Below are 24,703 nucleotides of genomic sequence, written 5' to 3' on the forward strand. Positions count from 1 at the left end.
AATAGCAATAAAACTGACATGTGCGATACCGAAGTATAAACCGCGAACGAACTAATTCGTTTCGGAAATCGATCACGCCGAAGCGTCTGTACTCAACGAGTAGCTAAATCGCACTGACAATATATCGATCTGCTCCTGCACATCTTATTTGAGCACGGAAGTTGTATGACGTAATAGAATTCATTTTTTGTGTGTACGTTCATATAGTGAAGTGTTAATAAAAGTATGGAAGATAGAAATTTATCAGAAAGTGAGGATAATACGATGTATAACATTGAAACAACCAACAGGTATACGGAAGGTCAAAATGGCGCCAATAGCGGGTTTGAAATTGTAAACAAAACAAAGAAGAGACAATTTAAAAGTGGATCAAGTGGGTCTATTTCCTCAAATTCATTTGCAAAAATGACAGAAGATAACAAACTCACATCGATATTTGAGCAACTGAACAAAAACTATCAAAAAATTAGTGAAATTGAAAATCAGCAGGGTAAATGGAACAAGGAAATACAATGTATCAACAAGAGTTACCTATAAATGAGTGACAGGGTTACTCAAATTGAAAGACTCCTCGAAGCGCAAAGACTGAACTCCAAAGTGCTCACATACAAATCAATAGATGCAGAGTCTAGAAGCATGAGGAATAACATAGTGATATACGGACTCACTGAGAGACTGAAAGGTAACTGCACTCATCTTGTTTTGAATTTTATTAGCGATGAGCTAGATATTGACACAAGTGATATGCATATTGAAAGAGCACATAGAATGGGCCGCTTCGACCCTAAGAGTAGAGATGCTAAAAGACCCATGGTAGTGCGTTTAAGGGATTACGTTGATACCGAGACAATCATGGAAAATACTTAAAAACTAAAAGGGAGCCCATTTGGACTGTGTATTAAAGATTTTAATGATCGTAATCTAATATTAACTTAAAAATTGCTGAAACAAGGCTTCTGTATCATAACCTAAGAAATAAATTTGCTAGATTTTACTCTAAGTATGGTGATTTAATTTCAAAATATAATGTTTCTTTAAAATGGCATTTAAATAATGGAATCTCCCATCCATCATTTTACGGAAATGTTTTGAAGCGTGTCCGCAAATTAAATATGTTAAACCAAATGTTCATATTAAACTTTTCAATTTAATTAACTTGTTTTTATCAAAAGGATACGATTCTTATGTACTTAAAAACACGTGTTTGGTGGTTTCCGATTCACTATATCTTTCTTCCCTTAAAATTTGGAATCATTAGTGATATTATAGGCATTTTTCACTATTGAATAAAATTGTGTCATTGTGTCGTATGAACAAATCTGCATGAAAACTACAATATAGGCATTTTTCACTGTTAAATAAAATTGTGTCATTGTGTCGTATGAACAAATCTGCATGAAAACTACATTTGGACTCAAATCGTACATCAAATCATTTCTGTCTTCAGTTGTCAAAACACCTATATACTGTTTGATTCCAATAATGTCGCTTTAATGGAATTACCATTTTTATTCATTTGCTTCTTAATATTAAATCACCTAAACTTGTTTTATTAGTAGCACAGCCCCATTGATATTTTTATTTAGTACTGTCCCTGGAATTTGTTCACGTCATTATGTCATTATGGATTTTTGTGACTTCATACGACCGACTTTCCCAGTTGTAATCTACATGCATAGGTCATTGGGTTTATAACGTTCCATTTTATTTATATTTTCTCTCTGATAGGCGTTTCTTGTTTGATTTAATTATTATTATTTTTTTAGCAGTCACATAAACAACCAAGCTATGTAATATGGAATTTTTACACCCATTATTGCTGCTTCTTCCTGTATTTGCGCGATGATTATCTGAGATATTAACTCCATTATGCTATATTCTCAAATCTTTTTCTATAAAGAAGGAATGTAGTTGACAATTGTTAATAGTTTTATTTGATCGTTCGTCAAAAAGTTGTAACTCTGTTACTCTTGTATCTTCAATGCAATTGAGTAATTAAATAGTAATTAAATTGAATGCGTTTTAATTCCCTTTTATTATTGTTTAATTTGAGTTACAATGCTATGACGTTAAATTTTATTTACACTTAAATGTATTATGAATTTTGCTGGGCCAAGTGTGAGGTTGAGCGCTCTATAACCAGGTTTAAACCCCCAATGCTTTGCGTTGACCGTTCCAAGGCGGTGACCCCAGCTTTATTCATATTTTGTGTTTATGTTTGTTTGTATTGTGCTGTATTGTGCTGTTTTGTACTGTTTGGGCAATCGGTCACTTGCCTTAAATAAAGGACCAATTAATTGTTTTTAATGAAAATTCAATACTGCTCCAGCAGCTGGAGTTTCACTTCTTTATATTGATAGGCAGTACCCTAATGAGATATCTAAAGCACGATCAAGCTTGTTTAAATCTCAAGAAGCAAGAAATGCTAGAAGGAATAGGCACAAGGTGCAAATTAAATACCCAGCAAGACTATGTGTAAATGACAGAACAATTATAGACATGTTTCCCGAATGGTTTCAAGTTCTAGGTCATGACAGATTAGTGGTAGGAAACACGGACACAAATGAAAATAAAATACCTCAAAACACAGGCAAAGAAGAAAAAGTGTACTCGGCAGATACAGTGATAGATGATGAGATAAGCGCGGCTATCAGCGAAAGTGAAAGTGAGAGCGAAATTTTTGAAAACTCAAATTGTCCGGGGAAAACATCCGAATTACAATACACCGAAAATGTAAACAGAACAATAACACATGACATCGAACAAACTGAGCTGAAAAAACGTGAAAACATACCTCGGTTGTACACGGAACGTAAACTCCAACAGGATCAGTCATACGCAGAAGCTGTCACTACCAATTACATCGATAAAAACACCAAACAACACATGATCTCAAACTCCAGAAATGTAAACACGACAAGCGATGTAAATCCTCCAATCAAAAGTTCCGTTGCAGCGAATCCTAAAAATAGATCTACTGAGAAACCCAGCGTGGGATCCCATAAAATTGACAGCTCAAAGGCAACGAGGCAGAACACGGCTCGAAAGTAGGACAGCGATGAGGCGTTACGAGAGGTCAAGTTTTGTGTTTTTAACATTCAAGGACTGAAAGGGAAATCCTACAAAAAATAAGACACATCTGAAATTCAACAGTTATTTAGTACACACGATATTTTGTTATTTACTGAAACTTGGGGAAATGACAGTTTGTTATATAATGTCGCCGGTTTTAATTATTTTGTGTTAAATAGAAAAAACAAAACATTAGGTGCAAGACGCGACAGCGGTGGGGTAATAGCATATGTACACGAACGTTTATTTAATTATGTTGAATGTGTGAAATGCACTGATGATGGTATAATGTGGCTTAAATTGAAGGGTAATTTATTTGGCTTGCAGAATGAAGCTTTTCTTTGCTTGATATACAATGTGCCCAAAGGTAGTAGTAGGGAAATCCTAAATGATGATAATATCTTTGATATATTAACAAATGATATGATTTATTTTGAACAGGAGTATGGTAATGATTGTAAATTTATAATGTGTGGGGATTTAAATGCACGGGTGGGGATTAAGCCAGATTATGCAGTATATGAAAATAAACATATTTTAGACATGTTGCCAGATGATTATGTTATGGATGATGCAATCGAACGAAACAGTCAAGATAAAATAGTAAATGATTATGGCAAAATATTACTATATTTTTGTATATCGACAGGTTTAAGGATAGTAAACGGCCGCTGTGGTACAGATAAAGGCATTGGTAAATTCACATGTGTAAACTCACAAGGGTGTAGCGTTGTCGATTATGTTTTGTGTAAAAGCGATGTTCTTAAACTGTTTAAAACATTTGAAATTTACGATCCTAATATTGTGTCCGATCACTGTTTTATCTCGTTTAGTTTAAATATGCACACATTGGATAATTTTGTTGATGTCAAAAATAAAGGGGATCATGTTAAATTGTTATACAAATATAAATGGGATGATAGTAAAAAAGATTTGTACATGAATGTATTAAGCTCAGAAGAAAATACTATACATTTTGAATCTCTTTGTGGAAACATTCTTTTGTCAAACTCACATGAGGATTTAGATTTAAATGTTCAAACTTTTACAGATATATTGGATGGGGTATGTAAGCCTATATTTAAATAAAATTTACATAGTAATTTTTTTAACCAAAATCACAATAAGGATGGTGTATACTTTGACCATGAGTGTAAAAATTTAAAGAATTATTATTATACTTCTCTTAATTATTACAGAAATAATCCTTGCGATGAAACAAGGAGGGACCTGGTGACAGCTTGATCAAATTATAAAAAATGTGTTAGAAATAAAAAAATATGATTATGATAAACTGCAAACGCATAAATTGGAATTAGCCAGAAAAAATAATGCAAAGTTAGATTGGAAAATGTTAAAAGGATCGGTTGTGGGCAATGCTAGTTCTTTGTCATCAGATGATTTTTTTTAATTATTTTAAATCGGTAAATGATCCCGATTCTGTTTTTTTTCAGCAAGATGAAGACATTTTATATTTTAACGAGATATATTTAGGGGGAGAATTAAACATAATGTTTGAAGAATTGAATAATATTATTACCACGCATGAAATAAAAAAATGTTGTAAACAACTAAACAATGGCAAATCTGGTGGTCCAGATAATTTCCATAACGAATTTTCTAAGTATGTATGTGAAAAAGACATGTTCGCGACAGTTCTTTGCACATTATTTAATAAATTTTCTGATTCGGTTTACTTCCCAGAAACATGGTCAGAGGGTTATGTGGTCCCATTGCATAAGAAAGGTGATGTTAATAATACGAATAACTACGGGGGTATTACTTTACTGAGTGCACTAGGCAAATAATTTACAAAAGTTTTAAATGGCCGGCTAACAATCTGGGCGGAAAAGTATAATGTTTACATTGAGGCTCAGGCAGGATTTAGACAAAACATAGGCACAATAGATACTATTTTGTATTGCATAACGTAATACAGCATTTATTAAATAAGAAAACGAAACTATTTGTAGCATTTATAGATTTTACAAAAGCATTTGATTACGTAGTTTAACATGCCTGTCAGGGGTACGTAAGGGTGAATCATTGTCTCCATTTTTATTTGCAATGTATTTGAATGACATTGAGGAATATTTGCTGACAAATAATTATGATGGAATTAATCTAGACACCTTAAAATTATCCATAATGTTATATGCTGACGATATTGTTTTGTTTTCAGAAAGTGAAACTGGCTTACAGAAAGGATTAGATTTGTTAAAACAATACTGTGATCGATGGAAGTTAACGGTTAATACACAAAAAACTAAAGTCATGGTTTTTAAAAAAGGAGGAAGAGACAAAATATGAGATTTTTATAAAATAACAATGTATTAGAAATTGTTGATAACTTTACATATTTTGGTTTTGTCTTTTCCTCAGGGGGGGGGGGGGGGGGCTCTTTTTCTAAAACGTTTGATAGTCTGTGTGGACAATCTTTGAAAGCTATTTTTAAATTAAGACAATATATGTCGAAATTTTATAACATTACAATACCACACAGATAGGAAATATTTGATAAATTAATTTATCCGGTTTTAAGTTATGGGTCTGAAATATGGGGTTTACAGAGCAATATAAAGATAGAACGAATACATTTAAATTATTGCAAATTATTATTAGGAGTACGAAGGCAAACACAGAATAACTTTATATATGGAGAACTAGGAAGAACGTCTTTATCCGTCAGACATAGCATTAATGTAATTAGATATTGGTTAAAGATAGTAAACACACATGATATTAAATATGTAAAACTTGTTTATGATATTATGTTCCGAGAATTAGAAACGTTGCCTAATAACAGATCTTGGGCCTACATGGTAAAAAGTCTATTAGATAAATGTGGTTTTAACGATGTGTGGCTGAACCAAGGGGTAGGGGATGTAGAAATATTTTTGAAAATTTTTAGAGCAAGAGTTACAGATATGTTTATACAAAATTGGAAAACCGAATTGAGTGAATCAACTAGAGCAACAACATACATATTAATATCCGATTTTAGATTTAAATCCTATTTAAGTGATGTAAATATCCCAAAGTACAGAATGTCTCTCTCTAGATTAAGAGTCTCTGCACATAAGCGTAAAGTTGAAACGGGTAGATGGCAAAAACCAATAGCTATTCCTTATGAAGAAAGAAAATGTACTTTATGCAATGTCTTAGAAGACGAATACCACTTTGTTATGGAGTGTACATGATATACTGATGTAAGAAAAGCTTATTTAAAACCATGTTATTACGTAAGACCAAATATGTTAGAGTTTATAGATTTATTGACCTCTCAAAATAGCAATATAGTTAAAAATTTAGCTATGTTTATTTTTAAAGCATGGAAAATAAGAAATACTTATAATACGTATTATGATTAGGGTAGGACTTTTTATATACTTATGCACAGCCTCTTGCTGTATATTGTCTTATAAAATATCCAATACTTTGCTTTACATTGTACCGATATATTTGTTATGTCTATGATTCGAATGACCTGTGACTTTGTTTTTTTGCTTATTGTATTTGATATTTCATGTATACTCATGGGCATATGGCCTACTGTATTATCAAATAAACTCTACATGAACTTGTTTAATTTGCTACATGTTTTATATACCATGAATGTATAAAAGTGAGACTCAAATAAACTTTCTGTCTGTCTGTCTATAGTCGAATGTGCTATTTAATCACAACGGCATTAGTCAGCATGCATTGTTCGCTTAAATGCAATGCACGTACGCCTTCCTCGATAGTACACAGTTTATCTCACGTATATACATTTGATTAGCTTTGCATGTAAATTTTGTAGATGAAAATAATGAAATTTACGCGCTCGAGTGAATTGCGTTCATTCAGTTGTCCGCAAATAAGAACAAACCAAAGTTAAACCACCCATTAAAGAGTTTACTTTATCTAGGTTAACCACTGGGCTTAATACATATTTAGTTGAGTGAAACAAATGAAACTTTTATATACGGCTACATTCGCGAAAACGAAAGCAAAATCAAATGTCGAAAACGTATCTTTATGTAATCACTTGCTTTCAAAATAGTATATATACATATATGCAGCATGTTCATGTTGTTCTAGAGCCGCGTGCAGACATAAATATAGACATGCTTTTTAAAGAGCACCAGCAAAATACAAGTACACAAAAAGCAATAAGCCAAGCTATGCTATAACTGTTAACTGTTACCTGTTCAGCGTGTCCCAATAATGATTTCAGCGAGGTAGTTGTCAAGCAAGGCACAAATTTAAACACGTGCTGTGAATAATACTCAATCTTTCGTTTTAAATTCAGTCCATCACTGAAATCATTTGAAATAACAATTATGATATAAACGTAAACAACCCGGTATTGTGTAGTCACTTTCTTAAGTATAATGTGATTTGTACGTGCAAAAGGTAAGATATCAGGGCAAAGTCGTTGGTATGCGCATCGCAATGAGAGAACGAACTGTTTACATTTGCGAAGGTGAAGGTAAATGCGAAGGTCTCTGAAACGCACTAATTGAAAACGAATAAGTGGTAGGTATGGAATGCCAATACTGCCTGCTGTTTAAAGAGACGGACATGTTTGTTTAATTGGCATTATGTTGGGTTAAGTTGACATTATGTTGGGTAAAGTTGACACTATATAGGGTTAAGTTAACATTATGTTGGGTTAAGTTGACATTATGTTTAGTGAAGTTGGTACTATGTTGGGTTAAATTAACATTATGTTGGGTTAAGTTAACATTATGTTGGGTAAAGTTGACATTATGTTGGGTGAAACTGGTAATATGTTGGGTTAAGTTAACCTTATGTTGGGTTAAGTTGACATTATGTTGGGTGAAGTTGGTAATATGTTTGGTTAAGTTGACATTATGTTGGGTTAAGTTAACATAATGTTGAGTTAAGTTTACATTATTTACGTGAACCAGCTGAATGCACTGTATGTTCTGTTGCCATTACGTTATGTTACGTTCATTCGGATTAAACTTCTTCGGTACGTAAGGCAAAAAAGGCAGATCGTTTCTCACGTGAGCTTATAAAAATAGGACATTCCGATCTGATTGAAAATTTCTACCATGAAAACATTGATGGCGTAACGTTATTAAAAGTGAGACACTTAACTTTTTTTCGGTTGCAATCAGATCAGAATGCCCTATTTCTATCAACGCACGTCGAATATTCTAGATTTTAATTATGATTTATACTGTCTGAAGAAGTACAATTTTGATTAGCTTCTTCTGAACTGTTCATATAATCGACAAAACAGAAAATGTTGTACCATGTAATAATAAACGCATAGTGTAGATATAGTGTATTATAATTCAGCTTTTTAATACGTTGTTTCAAATCGTATTAATATACTGTCGCAACTTTTTTCCCTTTGAGTACATCGTCTGAACGGTTATCATCACTATATACGGTGTCTTATATATGTAGAAATCCTAATGGTACATCTATGAGTATTTTATATACGATTATTGTTAGTTTGCAAAGGTCTAAAACGCCTATTATTTGACATGTCTTTCTTATATCTTAATGTACATACAGATCCATTATTAATTATCAAGAGTTCAACGATTTACTCATTTTTTACTAAAATGACAATTTTATTAAATGAGTTATATACTCAATTATGTTTGAAGTCTACGCAGTACTATGCTCTAAAGTTCGTCACTTGCAAGGTGTGAAGTCACACGTTTGTACTAACACTGAGGGCGGGTAGTCCAAGTAACTTACCGATAGATTCCAGCACGCAATGGCGAACAACATATCGGTGTTGGTTAAAACTTTTACTCTTTTATTAATGTATTCGAAAAATACCCTGTCATATACCTATCAAACTAAGGTTTCATCGTGTCTTATTTCAATGTTGATAAGCTTTTATAAACATTTCAACAATAATGGTTAAAATCAACGAATTTCAACGGTATAAGTTTTTTTTTTTTATGTTTTCAACTGATTAAGCACCATTTTATAAATGACTAATTATATTATACAACACAGATAATGTTACAATAAAAATAAGTATCAAATGATATATCGTAAAACAAGACTGAAAACAAGACTCTAACAACGCAAAATACTTCTACCACTCAAGCAACGCGGTTCAACAAGGAACATTCCTACCTAATTAACTTACGAGACTCACGAAAGTTTTGACGCATTTTAAATAATAGCTGCAATTTCAAGCTATTTCGTTGTTATTGAACAGTTTTTCAATTTTGGTGAGCTATTATGTTTTGTGGGGACGCCGGAGTACCCGGAGGAAACCACATCTGTCCGGTATGATGAACACCTAACTCACATGCTGCCGGGAACGGGAATTGAACACGGGTGACCTAGATGATTAGCGAGTGTACCAACCACTACGCAAGCCAGACAGCCGTTTGTATATAATTTTATTCTTTTCGAACAAAATAACAAACATTGGCTACGGTCCAATAACTATGAACGGTATATGTGCATTAGATTGGTTGATATCCGAATTGTGTGACGTCAAAGAATGCAACCCCTTCCTTAAGTTCGAGGATTGGTACAATCCGGACCACTCGGGAAGCGAGTGTCTACGCTGATTAGGATGGTAGGTATCCAGCCTTTGCGACCAAAGGGAATGCGACCTCTGCCTCATCATTGAGGGTCGGTACAATCCGGAACACTCGGGGAGCGGATGAGGGCGATTTAGGTCTTTGTTCAGGTAAGGCGAGGTAGGGACCGGCGACGGTGGGGGCTTCGTGGATTTCGGGCGTCGGCAGCACCAGATTAGGCACAGGCAGCAAGATATCGCAGTAACCGCGAGAACAATAATCAGAACCCAGTACCACTGCAGTCCGCCATCAGTGGACATGGTTAATGCGGTACATTCAAAACTGCCTGGTCCGTCTGGTTACGCTCGTGTCTGGGGGTACCTGTAATGCGATTTGTACGTGCAGTATACTGTTATCACATGAGATTTTTACTCTAACTCCTACTCGGCATTTGGCGTGCATGATAGCTTACCGCAGATTGCTAATCTATATGCTAATAGCCTAATACATATGGTAGCAAACCGGCTACCAAGCACGCTCAGACACAACAAATGGCTATCAAGCAGGCTAACACACAACAAATGGCTAACTAACATGTCAACTTACAGAACATGGCTAACTAGCACGTCGACACACAACAACCGGCTTACAAACAGGCTAACTCACAGCAAATGGCTAACTGGCACGTCAACATACAACAGACGACTAACTAGCACGTCGACACACAGCACATGGCTTACTAGCACGTCGACACACAGCACATGGCTAACTAGCACGTCGACATACAGCAAATGGCTAATAAGCACGTCGACACACAGCACATGGCTAACTAGCAGCTCGACACACAGCACATGGCTAACTAGCACGTGGACACACAGCACATGGCTAACTAGCACGTCGACACACAGCACATGGCTAACTAGCACGTCGACATACAGCAAATGGCTAATAAGCACGTCGACACACAGCACATGGCTAACTAGCAGCTCGACACACAGCACATGGCTAACTAGCACGTCGACACACAGCACATGGCTAACTAGCACGTCGACACACAGAACATGGCTAACTAGCAGCTCGACATACAGCACATGGCTGACTAGCAGCTCGACATACAGCACATGGCTAACTAGCACGTCGACACACAGCACGTGGCTAACTAGCACGTCGATATATAGCACATGGCTAACTAGCACGTCGAAATACAGCACATGGCTAACTAGCACGTCGACATACAGCACATGGCTAACTAGCACGTCGACACACAGCACATGGCTAACTAGCACGTCGACACACAGCACATGGCTTACTAGCATGTTGACACACAGCACATGGCTAACTAGCACGTCGTCATACAGTACATGGCTAACCTGCACGTCGATATACAGCACATGGCTGACTAGCACACCGACACAAAGCACATGGCTAACTAGCACACCGACACACAGCACATGGCTAACTAGCACGTCGACACACAGCACATGGCTAACTAGCACGTCGACACACAGCACATGGCTCACTAGCACGTCGACACACAGACCATGGCTAACAAGCACACCGACACACAGCACATGGCTCACTAGCACACCGACAAACAGCACATGGCTCACTAGCTCGTTGACACACAACACATGGCTAACTAAAACGTCGGCACACAGCACGTGGCTAACTAGCACGTCGACCCACAGCATATGGCTAACTAGAATGTCGACACACAGCATATGGCTAACTAGGACATCGTCAAACAGCAAATGGATAACTAACACGACGACACACAGCAAATGCCTTAATAAGACATCGACAAGCAGCACATGGCTAACTAACACGTCGACAAACAACAAATGTCTAACTAGTATCATGGCGTACCATTTGGGTCGAAAGTTAACAAGACCTATTAGGTATAAAGAGAAATGTACTTCGACGTACAATATGTACGTTGAAGAACATTATTTTGTACTTCGACGTACAAAATTGTACATCGACGTACAGTTTTTTTTACCGACCCTTGAGTGTTAGCCAATCAGAAGACGCCTTACATCTGTTGCTTTTAGAGATTTTGACATTGAACATTATTATAATTATTATTTATACCAAATTATGCAACAATCGACCGCTAACTCATAGATAGTGTGCGTATTTATTGAACATTATTATTATTATTATTATTATTATTATTATTTATACCAAATTATGCGACTTTCGACCGCTCACTCATAGATATTGTGCGTATTTATTTACCTGGCGTGGCGGAATTAACCTCTGACGTATGCAAATAATTGTTATCACTAAATACGACCAAACCAGGAAGGTTATTATACATTTTAGACGATGCTGCGAAGCAGCTCGTTTAAGTTATCATACCATGTAAAAATTCTTCACAACGGCGACCAATGTAAAAGACCGAGCCAGTCCGATTGAGATAGTTCGATGTTTCTAATCGGCATACCTCGCTGATTATCATTGATAAAGGTAAAAGAAGCTCAGCTATAAATAGCACAACACATTCTGGGAAAAAGATTTAATAATAGTTTGAAAACATTAATTTTAAATCAGTTATATTCAATCCATTATATGTTTATAGATCAATGAAACAACTATGCATTTTCTGTGTTGTATTTGACATTTGTAGTGATTCTGTAAATAAATTGCGAATGAAAACGTGTATAATTAACGTTTAACGCGATCATGAGTGTAAAGAAAACGAATTATTTCAAACCTGCCATTTGTAAACGTTGTAGTGAGTATGGTATATAAACAGCATATTAGCCGTATATGATCTATGAAACTCGCTCTTATGCGTGCTTTCTCATTTTGCATATTTAATAAACTTTTCAAACAGAAATGACAGAGCCACATCAGTGCACATACTATGTTTGATAATTCATTCGTTTGTTGGATATTGTTTGCTGTTTTAAACACATATTAGTTCATATAACGGAGATTTAGTCAACCTTACCATGTGTTCATGGGCGAACTCACGCATTCAAGTACTCTTACGACTATGTTCTCATACCTACTTTCGGGAATCATCATGAAATTATTGCCGAACTTAAAGATCAAACATGCCCAAGCTTATTGAATTAGAGAAAAAAAACAATAATCAAAAGAGAAAAATTATGTGAAATCACGTCCGTACACATGTCATCATTAACTTAGGAAAGAAAACAACGAAATATAAAGTTTGGTATGATATACATGTGAAATTAAAGAGCATGGTGTACTTAAAGATCATGTCAAGTTTTGAATATATCTGCCGAAACGTAATGTTATAACCCACAAACGTTTTACTGTAACCGAACGTTTTTTTAAGATAAGTGGTACAGAAAATACACGTCTAATATCTTTTTAAAGCTATTTCTTGTTATATTTGATCGAGAATGTAACCCGTTGTATGTTTTTTTCTTACCCAAAATTTTTCGTACCCAATTTTTTTCGTACCCAATTGTTTTTCGTACCCAATTTTTTTTCGTATCCAAATTTTTTTTCGAACCCATTCTTTTCCTACCCAATTTTTTTTTCTACCCCAATTTTTTTTACCCATTTTTTTGGCATACTTTTTGTACCCAAAATTGATGCTTTTATATCCATCCTCTTCAAAAGCATCGTCACATTAGTACTGTCAGTACTTTGATTAATCCCGTAATCGTTTGGTAACTGTTATGTTACCGTTGGGAATTTCCTACACAGTAATGCGCTGGACCGTGATACTCCGCCCCGCATGGTAAATAATGCAATATGCTTGATAATTTTAATTTTAAAAAAAGGTTACCTTGAATCTTCTTCAAATTGGTATATACTCTATTTCAATGCATGAAATACTTGAAACTTCTTTTTTTCGATCTTGATATTTTTTATCCATTTTGTTCTTAATTAAAAAATAGATTTTATTTTGAATAAATCTGAAGGAAAAGCGGCTCAACAGACGAGTCTTTTTGTTGGCTGTTCAGAAAATGTGTACGTCGAAGTACAAACATGTACGTCGAAGTACAAATTATACTTCGATGTACAACTATATACTTCGAAGTGTATTTCATATTTGTACGTCAAAGTAAATTTTTAGTACTTCGACGTACATATTGTACACATTTCTCTTTTTACCTAGTAGGTCTTGTTGACTTTCGATCAAATGGTACGCCATAAACTTGCACGTCGACATAGAGCACATGGCTAACTAGAATGTCGACACACAGCACATGGCTCACTAGCACGTCGGCACACAGCACATGGCTAACTAGCACGTCGGTACACAGCACATGGCTAACTAGCACGTCGACACACAGCACATGGCTAACTAGCACGTCGACACACAGCACATGGCTAACTAGCACGTCGACACATAGCACATGGCTAACTAGCACGTCGACACATAGCACATGGCTAACTAGCAGCTCGACATACAGCACATGGCTAACTAGCACGTCGTCACACAGCACATGGCTAACTAGCACGTCGACACATAGCACATGGCTAACTAGCACGTCGACACATAGCACATGGCTAACTAGCACGTCGACATACAGCACATGGCTAACTAGCACGTCGTCACACAGCACATGGCTAACTAGCACGTCGGCACACAGCACATGGCACACTAGCACGTCGACACACAGCACATAGCTAACTAGCACGTCGACACACAGCACATGGCTCACTAGCACGTCGGCACACAGCACATAGCTAACTAGCACGTCGGCACACAGCACATAGCTAACTAGCACGCACACAGCACAGGGCTCACTAGCACGTCGGCACACAGCACATGGCTAACAAGCACACCGACACACAGCACATGTCTCACTAGCACGTCGGCACACAGCACATGGCAACTAGCACGTCGGCATACAGCACATGGCTAACTAGCACGTCGTCACACAGCACATGGCTCACTAGCACGTCGACACACAGCACATAGCTAACTAGCACGTCGACACACAGCACATAGCTAACTAGCACGTCGGCACACAGCACAGGGCTCACTAGCACGTCGGCACACAGCACATGGCTAACAAGCACACCGACACACAGCACATGTCTCACTAGCACGTCGGCACACAGCACATGGCAACTAGCACGTCGGCATACAGCACATGGCTAACTAGCACGTCGTCACACAGCACATGGCTCACTAGCACGTCGACACACAGCACATAGCTAACTAGCACGTCGACACACAGCACATGGCTAACTAGCACGTCGACACACAGCACATGGCTAACTAGCACGTCGACACACAGCACATGGCTAACTAGCACGTCGACACACAGCACATGGCTCACTAGCACGTCGACACACAGCACATGGCTCACTAGCACGTCGGCACACAGCACATGGCTAACTAGCACGTCGGCACACCGCACATGGCTAACTAGCACGTCGCCACACAGCACATGGCTAACTAGCACGCACACAGCACAGCACATGGCTAACTAGCACGTCGACACACAGCACATGGCTAACTAGCACGTCGGCACACAGCACAGGGCTCACTAGCACGTCGGCACACAGCACATGGCTAACTAGCACGTCGGCACACAGCACATGGCTCACTAGCACGTCGGCACACAGCACATGGCTAACAAGCACGTCGGCACACAGCACATGGCTCACTAGCACGTCGACACACAGCACATGGCTCACTAGCACGTCGCCACACAGCACATGGCTAACTAGCACGTCGACACACAGCACATGGCTAACTAGCACGTCGGCACACAGCACATGGCTCACTAGCACGTCGGCACACAGCACATGGCTAACTAGCACGTCGGCACACAGCACATGGCTAACTAGCACGTCGACACACAGCACATGGCTCACTAGCACGTCGACACACAGCACATGGCTCACTAGCACGTCGACACACAGCAAACGGCTAGCAAGCATAGTAACAGATACAGAAACGGCTAACGCTTTGTTAATGACTTTCTCAGCGTAGCTGCCAAGGAACAGCAAACGGCTAACTAGCGCTCAATTGTTCTTTTTCGGCTCAGGTTCTACTTAAATATACCCCGGTACTTTAAAACTACTGCAATGTACCCGGGTACAGAAATATATGTACGCTTAAAGGCTTCCGACCATACTCGGGGTACGTGTTAGTATATTTTCCGTATCCCAAGTTTTTTTGGTAGTATAATTGTATCCGGATTCCTTTTAAGTAGTACCTGAGCCGACAATGTCAAATCCTGGTTGTCTCACATGGTCGTTGTTGACTCAGGTATGACTTAAATTTACCCCGGTTAATATTAAGTATGCTGCAATGTACTTCGGGTACGGAAAATACGGTGTACTTTTACGTAGTACCTGAGCCGACAATGACCAATCGTGGTTATCCTAAGTGGTCGTATGGACTGAAGTACTTCTTGAGAGTAAACCGGGTAATCTTAAGTATAATACAATCTACCCCGGGTACGGGAATACTCTTAAACAGTCGCGTCAATACTCCGGTGTACTTTTTATATATTTTCGTATATATTTTCCGTACCCCATGTAGTGTGTGGTATACTTTAGAGTACCCGGGGTACTTTTAAGTGGTACCTGTGCCGAAAATGACCAATCGAGCCTTACTAGCAATTCAACACACGGCAAACGTACTTGATAAAAGCATTATATGTTTAAAAGAATATGTTTAAAAACGTTGCAAAATAGTATGTCAATTTACAGCTTAACGTGTAAAATCAATATTTGAGTAACAGCCGAAAGTAGAACACTTATTTGTTCTGAGAGCTTGTGGAGCCGTTCATGGACGGAAACATACTTTTTGGCGTTTTGAAGTATTAATTTGTTCATGAATAACATAAAAAGAGAAACAACATAATCATTTTAAGCAGCACGGAAAAATTATAAATATTAAACGTAGATATAGTAATTAATTTTTATAAAGAGCCAGCAATTCATGTTAAGTGAGCGCGATAAAAAAACATGTTCCCTTATTAATAGCAATAAACCAAGCTATATAGTAACTGTTACCTGTTCAGTGTGTCGCACCAGAGATTTCAGACGTACCGGTCTATATGTCAGACAACGCAGGAAACAATGCACGTACTGTGAATAACTATGAAGCTTTCGTTTGAAATACAGTCTATCACTGATCGGTAAATACAGTCTATCACTGATCGGTAAATACAGTCTATCACTGATCGGTAAATACAGTCTATCACTGATCGGTTAGGAAATAACAAGTCTGATATTAATGTAAACAACGAAGTGTTATATACTGTCGCTTTCTTCAGTACTTGGTATTTGTAGATGCAATTTCTCGTAATCTGTGTGGTAGAAGTTCATGGAAACGTATTGGTATGTACGATGGTATGTGCATCGCAATGCCATCAGTGACATAAAGGACTGTTCACATGTGCGAAGATGAATGTGAAGGTTTCTGAACCGCGCATGCAGTGGTGGCGAAAACTCATAGCGTAGAATGGATATGTCGGGATGCGAAAATCTTGGGGACCACTGCGACAAACTATCATTAAAATACAATCTACTTATTAGTTGTCGAGTAGAATGTCGCGTTTGTTTTGCGCCATTATAATTATATGATAGTTTAATTTACGAAGAATATTCTATTTTTAAGCATCACTAATAATAAGATAAGCAGTTAGTCTTTATAATCGTGCACTTTACAGAAATATACTATCATTTTATTTTAACAAATGTGTAAATATGGTCGATACAGGAAGAATTATAAAAGTGTGTTTGTTGTATTCATAATGTTGTAATCAAAACAAAAACAGGCGCATATATTTGTTAAACGTAAAAATTGATATATTGAAAATAAAACTTCACTAGATGGTTAAGCAAAGGTGGTAAAACGTGTGGCTATGATATTAATTAGTAAAACATTTCTTCGAATGAAAAATAATCAAATTATAACGAAAAATCAATTTCTCTAAAAAAATCTCTATCAAATAAATATATTACAAGGTATTCAACGCAAAAATCACCCGGGGTGCATCGCTTTGACCAGCAATAACTTCATCAATTGTGCAGCGAGTTTGAACAATCATGCAATAATTCAAATGAAACTTTGGACTGTTCCCCAGAAATAATCTGATTACGAAGAACATAATCTGTTTACTTTGTGTTTTACAAGTAATATTTCTCTCTGCATCTAATCCAGCGTTCTCTCAGCGTCTAATATGGCGGACGTGATAAATACTGATTTTACCGGCTGTACAACGGATAATACGGAAACATTTCGATCCCGCCTCATATGGATTGACTTGAACAAATAAGAATTATGATAATCATGTCCAAGCAAGCATTAAAAGCAAGCATGTCTATGACCTTAAAACCAGAACGTTACAAACATTTGAAGATTGATGAAATACATAAAGAAGATCTTGCTACAGAAATCAACATGTAAGTTATCATTTATTGGCCAAAAGCTGTAATCCACACGCACGCACACACACAAAGTCAATGAAAACTATTCGTATAAAATGGTGACTTTACAGTAAGCAGTCGCCAATATTAATATTGTAATTAACAGTCGTATATATTCACATTCTACAATTATAATATATACTCAAGAATGTGTTAGTTTTATTACATGGATTTGTAATTTTGAATACGTAAGTAATCTATACGCAAAAATAGCCTTTTAGTACTGTGTAACCCCAATCGTGATACATCGGCTATCTCGGATTCCTCCGTAAGATAGGCCTCCAATCGTGATACATCGGCTATCTCGGATTCCTCCGTAAGATAGGCCTCGTGGCTAACGGTCGCCATATTGCCTTGTATTACTACTTTACTACCCAAAAGGTTGTCAGTCTATTGTTATGAGGCTGTATACGATGCGCGTTGAACTAGCGCCAAACTTTTTACCGAAACTTTGATATTAAGAGCACTATTAACGTTCATTTGTGTTGCATTTTGACCTATTATCCAAGTGATTTACTTTTCCATTATTATTTAATCACCCTATCATCCAATTTTTAAGATGAAATTACGGTGTTTACAAAACCAACCAAACCGAAAGTGAAACTGGATGCATTACGTTTCGCGATGTAAACATTAAATATTTGTTCAGTTTGAGGAAGCGAATCGATAATAGACGTTGGAATATGTATGCAATACAGACCATCATTGCCGATTGTAGTACTGGCTAAAAAATACCTTTTATGACAGGTCATGTATAGAACGTTAATCAAATGAAATAGTGACCATAAATCACTACAAATGTCTGGGTTGTTCATTAACCCATTTATGCCTAGTGGACTCACCCATCCTTCTAAATTGGATCAATTTATTTCCAAAAGTAGGGGTGTCTGGTATATTTATTTCTATATTTAGAATATTTCTTACAGAAATTTCTTTAAGCAAACAGCGCAGACCATGATGAGACGCCGCATTAGGCGGCGTCTCATCTGGGTCTACGCTGTTTGCAATGTCCTTTTTTTCAGGACGCTAGGCATGAATGGGTTAATATAATTAATGCACGTTTCTGATCTAATTGCCTGTATCTAGTTGTAATTACCATGATATTGATAAAATTAAAACGTTTTTTTTTTCATAAATTAACATTACATGTTTTATTTTTATCATTTAGGGAATATATAATTGTATCATTATCATCATTAAATATTCTGAAAATGATCTAAATTATCATGATTACTTTAAAGTAGAATTTTTAAATTTTACTCATTATTTTTAATGAATTTCCACATTTGCTTGATTCAAAATAAAATGAATTAATAAGGGTTTCAGTTGTTAGTTTTAACCCTTTTTTAGTTCGATTAAATTTAAAGTACTAACTACGTACATGTATGTGAAATGCTCTTGAGTTCGTTTCCTGGGCCTAGAACCAGTACTTGGGTGTCTCTTGGAGATTTCTTAAGAATGCTCCCACACTGGGGATCAAACCAGTGACCTCCAGATCATTAGGTGGACACCACATCCATTACACATCAGCGACCTTTAATTAGTAAATTACTTTAGTATTGCAGCATTATATAATGTAATGTTGCTACATATTTTTGGAAAATGATTAATGTGCAGTACTAAATAAATCTAAATGCATACAATTTTAATTGTGTATATTGTGTGATTATTAGTTACAAATTCCCTTTTTACAGGTATACTGGATTATGAAAGACTGATAAACATTGACAACTCATCTCCCCAACGATACTTTGTGTGGCTCATTCTCAGAACAAACCCATAGTCAGTGAGAAAACTACAGTGTAAAAAGACCACTTGATTGTGACAATTATGGCTGACCAAGCAAATGTTATCATTTAAAATAAAGAGAACTTCCAGTTCAATATACATTTTATACCAATTATGACATTGGCCAACACAGAAAATAATTATAAGGTTGATTTTCCCAAAATTGACTGTTACAATTGGATTTGTTTTAAGCTTCACTGTACTTTGTCTGAAAATAAAAGTCCTTTATGATGTAATAGAAACATACATATTTAATTTTTAGTTTCACAAGGATATATATATACATACATATATTATAATATCTTTTATCGATGGTCAATCAATTTAAGTTTAACTAATATATACATACACATTTTATACATGTGTATGCTTTGATTTTTTTCTATTGAAGCCAAATTAATATCCCATTAGATAGATAGATAATATCACAGCAGTATTTCTATTTTGTCTGCAAGTACTGCAGAAATCATGGATTATTATTTTACTGAGTCAGCCTTAATCTTTATATTATAATTGTTAAAACAGATTAAGATGTGCATTATACAATTGAGGATGCATCAAGATTAAACAAGAGCACCAACTTGCGGGTGCAGACCGCTCATCTATTTTCTTTTCAAAGGTGAAGGGACTCTCATTTTCAATCACAAAGAAGGGAGGGGTGGAGTGATGAGGGGTTTATAGTGTGGGGTTGTGGACATTTATTACATTATCTTCCAAAAAAGCGAAAAAAAAAAAAAAAAAAATAGGGGGCGGGGGGAGGGGGGGGGGGGGGGGGGCGATGGGGGGGGGGTATTTTTTTGGGTGCGATGGTTGGACGGTATTTCAAACATAACCGTTTTAACAAAAAAATGGGTGGGGGGTTATTTTGTGATGGGGGTGGTGGTAATTTGTGAGATGAGATTAAAAAAAAAAAATAAAAAAAAATAATAAAAAAAATTGGGGGGGTGGGGTGGGGTGGGGGGTGGTGTGGGGGTAAAGTGTGAGGGTGTGGTGGTCATTTGTGAGATGATCTTAAAAAAAAAAAAAAAAAAATATTAGGGGGGGGGAGGGCGGAGGGGGGGAGGGCACGGGGGATGGTTTGGGTGGAGTCTATTGTGGTATGTCAGGTAAGAGTAGTTTCGTCAAAGTATCAATCAAATCTAATCATAAATAAAGAAGTTATGGCAATTTTAGCAAAATTTAATAATTTGACCTTGAGAGTCAAGGTCATTCAAAGGTCAAGGTAAAATTCAACTTGCCAGGTACACTAACCTCATGATAGCATGAAAGTATTTGAAGTTTGAAAGCAATAGCCTTGATACTTAAGAAGTAAAGTGGATCGAAACACAAAATTTAACCATATATTAAAAGTTACTAAGTCAAAAAAGGGCCATAATTCCGTAACAATAACAACCAGAGTTATGCAACTTGTCCTTTTACTGTACCCTTAGTTTGTGAGTGTTCCAAGTATGAAAGCAATATCTATGATACTTTAGGGGTAGAGTTGACCAAAACATAAATCTTAACCAAATTTTCAATTTTTTAAGTATAAAGGGCCCATAATTCTGTCCAAATGCCAGTCAGAATTACATAACTTTGCCTGCACGGTCCCCTTATGATAGTTCATAAGTGTTGCAAGTATGAAAGCAATAGCTTTGATACTGTAGGAATAAAGTGGACCTAAACACAAAACTTAATCAAATTTTCAATTTTATAAGTATAAAAAGGGCACATAATTCTGTCAAAATGCCAGTCAGAGTTACATTACTTTGCCTGCACAGTCCCCTTATGATAGTTAGTAAGTGTTGCAAGTATGAAAGCAATAGCTTTGATGCTTAAGGAATAAAATGGACCTAAACACAAAACTTAACCAAAATTTTCAATTTTCTAAGTATAAAAAGGGCACATAATTCTGTCAAAATGCACGCCAGAGTTATCTAACTTTGCCTGCCCAGTCCCCTCATGATAGTAAGTAAGTGTACCAAGTTTGAATGCAATAGCATTGATACTTACTGAGAAAAGTGGACCTAAACGTAAAACTTAACCAAAATTTTCAATTTTCTAAGTATAAAAAGGGCACATAATTCTGTCAAAATGCACGCCAGAGTTATCTAACTTTGCCTGCCCAGTCCCCTCATGATAGTAAGTAAGTGTACCAAGTTTGAATGCAATAGCATTGATACTTTCTGAGAAAAGTGGACCTAAACGCAAAACTTAACCGGACGCCAACGCCAACGCCGACGCCAAGGTGATGACAATAGCTCATACATTTTTTTCAAAAAATAGATGAGCTAAAAATGGTACATGTATTAATTAATAAAGAATCAATAACAATCAGAAACTGTGCTTTTTTTTCATTATTGTGTGAAAGGATTTGAAGTAATGATGTGTTTTTGAGATATGATTTATGTGAATTTGAATAAATATATAAAATTTAGTGATTTTCTCAGACAAAAACTGTTAATTACATACTAAAGTATTCAAAATTTATTATTGTAATATTTATTCGAATTTTTTAGTACAAAAAGCACTTTTCCTTGGCATTTGTATTTATAGTAATTGCATATTTTATAATTCTGACAGCATTTATAAACTGTGTTCATGCAAGCATGAACACGGTTTCATTTTTTGAGTATTTAAACAAGAGGGCCATGATGGCCCTGTATCACTCCACTGCTGAAAAAAAGGCTGAAACAAATTTCTCTGCATGTGCAAATACTTAAATATAGGCCCTATTTAAGCACATGTACACTTTTGTGACCTTCTGGGCTGGGTCAAATTTAACCCCAGGGGCATAATTTGAGAAAACTTTGTAGAGGACTACTATATCTCACTACATACAAAATGTGGTAGCCCTAGGTCCTAGAGTTAAGGACAAGAATATTTTTAAAGTTTTCACAAAATAAGAAAGATATAAGCGTATATAATGTTCAATTTTGTGACATGCGGGTCAGGATCAAATTTGACCCAAAGGGCATAATTTGAACAAACTTGGTAGAGGACTATAAGATGTTACTGCATACCAAATTTGGTAGCCATAGTCCAAATGGTTTTCGACAAGAAGATTTTTAAAGATTTCACAAAATAGGCGCTTTAAAAGCGTTTATTCAATTTTGTGACCCCCCGGGGCAGGGTCAAAGTTGACCCCAGAGGCATTATTTGAACAAATTTGGTAGAGGTTTATTAGATGTCACTACATACCAAATTTGGTAGCCCTAGGCCCAATGGTTATGGACAACAAGATTTTTAAAGTTTTCACAAAATAGGCCCCATATAAGCGTATGTTCAGTTTTGTGACCCCGGGCAGGGTCAAATTTGACCCAAGGGGCATAATTTGAACAAACTTGGTAGAGAACTATAACATGTCACTACATACCAAATTTGGTAGCCCTATGCCTTATGGTTAAGGACAAGAAGAGTTTTAAAATTTTCACAAAATAGGCACTATATAAGCATATAATTGATTTTGTGGCCCCCAGGGCAGGGTCAAATTTGACCCCTGGGGCATAATTTGAACAAACTAAGTAGAGGACTATACAATGTCACTACATACCAAATTGTGTAGCCCTAGGCCTAATTGTTATGGACAAGATTTTTTTTTAAGTTATCACAAAATAGGCATTATATAAGCATATGTTCCATTTTGTGACCCCCGGGGCAGGGTCAAATTTGACCCTAGGGATTAAATTTGAACAAATTTGGTAGAGGACTATTAGATGTCACTATATACCAAATTTGATAGCCCTAGGCCGGATTGTTATTGACAAGAATTTTTTTGAAGTTTTCACAAAATAGGCCTTATATAAGCATATGTTCAATTTTGTGACCCTCGGGGCAGGGTCAAACTTGACCCCAGGGGCATAATTTGAACAAATTTGGTAGAGGACTATAAGATGCCACTACATACCAAATTTGGTAGCCCTAGGCCCAATGGTTATGGACGAGAAGATTTGTAAAGTTTTCACAAAATATACTCTATATAAGCATATGTTCAATTTTGTGACCCCCGGGGCAGGGTCAAATTTGACCCCAGTGGTATAATTTGAACAAATTCGGTAGAGGACTATTAGATGTCTCTACATACCAAATTTGATAGCCCTAGGCCCAATGGTTATGGACAGGAGATTTTGAAAGTTTTCACAAAATAGGCCTTATTTAAGCAAATTTTCAATTTTGTGACCCCCAAGGCAGAGTCAAATTTGACCCCAGGGGCATAATTTGAACAAATTTGAAAGAGGTACACCCCAGGAACATTCCTAAGAAATTTCATCAGAATTGGACCAGTAGTTTAGGAGAAGATGTTTAAAGGAAAAGTTTATGCATGGATGCACGATGGACACAGGACCTTTGGCCAGTGGAGCTAAAAATCAAATTAAACATTTAGTTTTGATTTAAAATCAGTTTTTATATGCAAGTGTCTATTTCACTTATAAATTAAAACAGCATATTATTCATTATTGAAAAGATTATTCCAAGCTTGATGTCATATTTCAACTTTGCATAGTGTAGTTAATTGAACATTGTATTGAACTGTATGGGCAGCTATATTTTTTAATTTATGTATGTTGTATTATACAAAATGCATTATTTCTACCACAAGTAGACCATATAAGGCCTACTGCTACTAAATAGGCACTGGTATGAATTTGACACTGTTTTTGATGCTCATACAAAACTTTAATTATTACTACACTTTAGTATATTAAATATTTTCAAGTTTTTGTTCAACATTTTTTGCAAAAGAAAAGAGTGTCTAAATGCATTTGAAAATATACTTAAAACAAACTAAAAATGCATTTTAACATACCTTTTTCCTGGTAAAGTGTATTTGGGATGATAAAAAATACACTTGAAGAGTATTAATGCTGGAAAAATGCAGAAAAAAATACATTTGTGTCTGTTAGAAGTGTGTCTTGTCTGCATTTTTAAGTGTATTAAATGCACATCAAATGCAGATAAATACAATG

At 36.3% G+C, this 24,703-nt stretch overlaps 1 protein-coding gene and 2 long non-coding RNA genes across 3 annotated transcripts in view; 1 reads left to right on the forward strand and 2 right to left on the reverse strand.

Annotated features, from left to right (window-relative positions):
- Positions 1-3,025, reverse strand: part of LOC127873127 (uncharacterized) — a 33,504-nt gene extending 30,479 nt beyond the window's left edge. The window contains exon 1 of the long non-coding RNA XR_008045989.1: positions 2,795-3,025. This is a non-coding gene — a long non-coding RNA (uncharacterized LOC127873127). The remainder of the gene's footprint in view (positions 1-2,794) is intronic.
- The window catches only part of LOC127873125 (uncharacterized), a 54,606-nt gene extending 47,118 nt beyond the window's left edge, over positions 1-7,488 (reverse strand). Inside the window, exon 1 of the long non-coding RNA XR_008045986.1 lies at positions 7,262-7,488. This is a non-coding gene — a long non-coding RNA (uncharacterized LOC127873125). The remainder of the gene's footprint in view (positions 1-7,261) is intronic.
- The window catches only part of LOC127873120 (uncharacterized), a 192,871-nt gene that overhangs the window by 156,053 nt on the left and 12,115 nt on the right, over positions 1-24,703 (forward strand). The gene's annotated exons all lie outside the window — the stretch shown is intronic.

The sequence above is a fragment of the Dreissena polymorpha genome, chromosome 3 (genome assembly GCF_020536995.1).
Source record: "Dreissena polymorpha isolate Duluth1 chromosome 3, UMN_Dpol_1.0, whole genome shotgun sequence".
NCBI classification, from domain to species: domain Eukaryota; kingdom Metazoa; phylum Mollusca; class Bivalvia; order Myida; family Dreissenidae; genus Dreissena; species Dreissena polymorpha.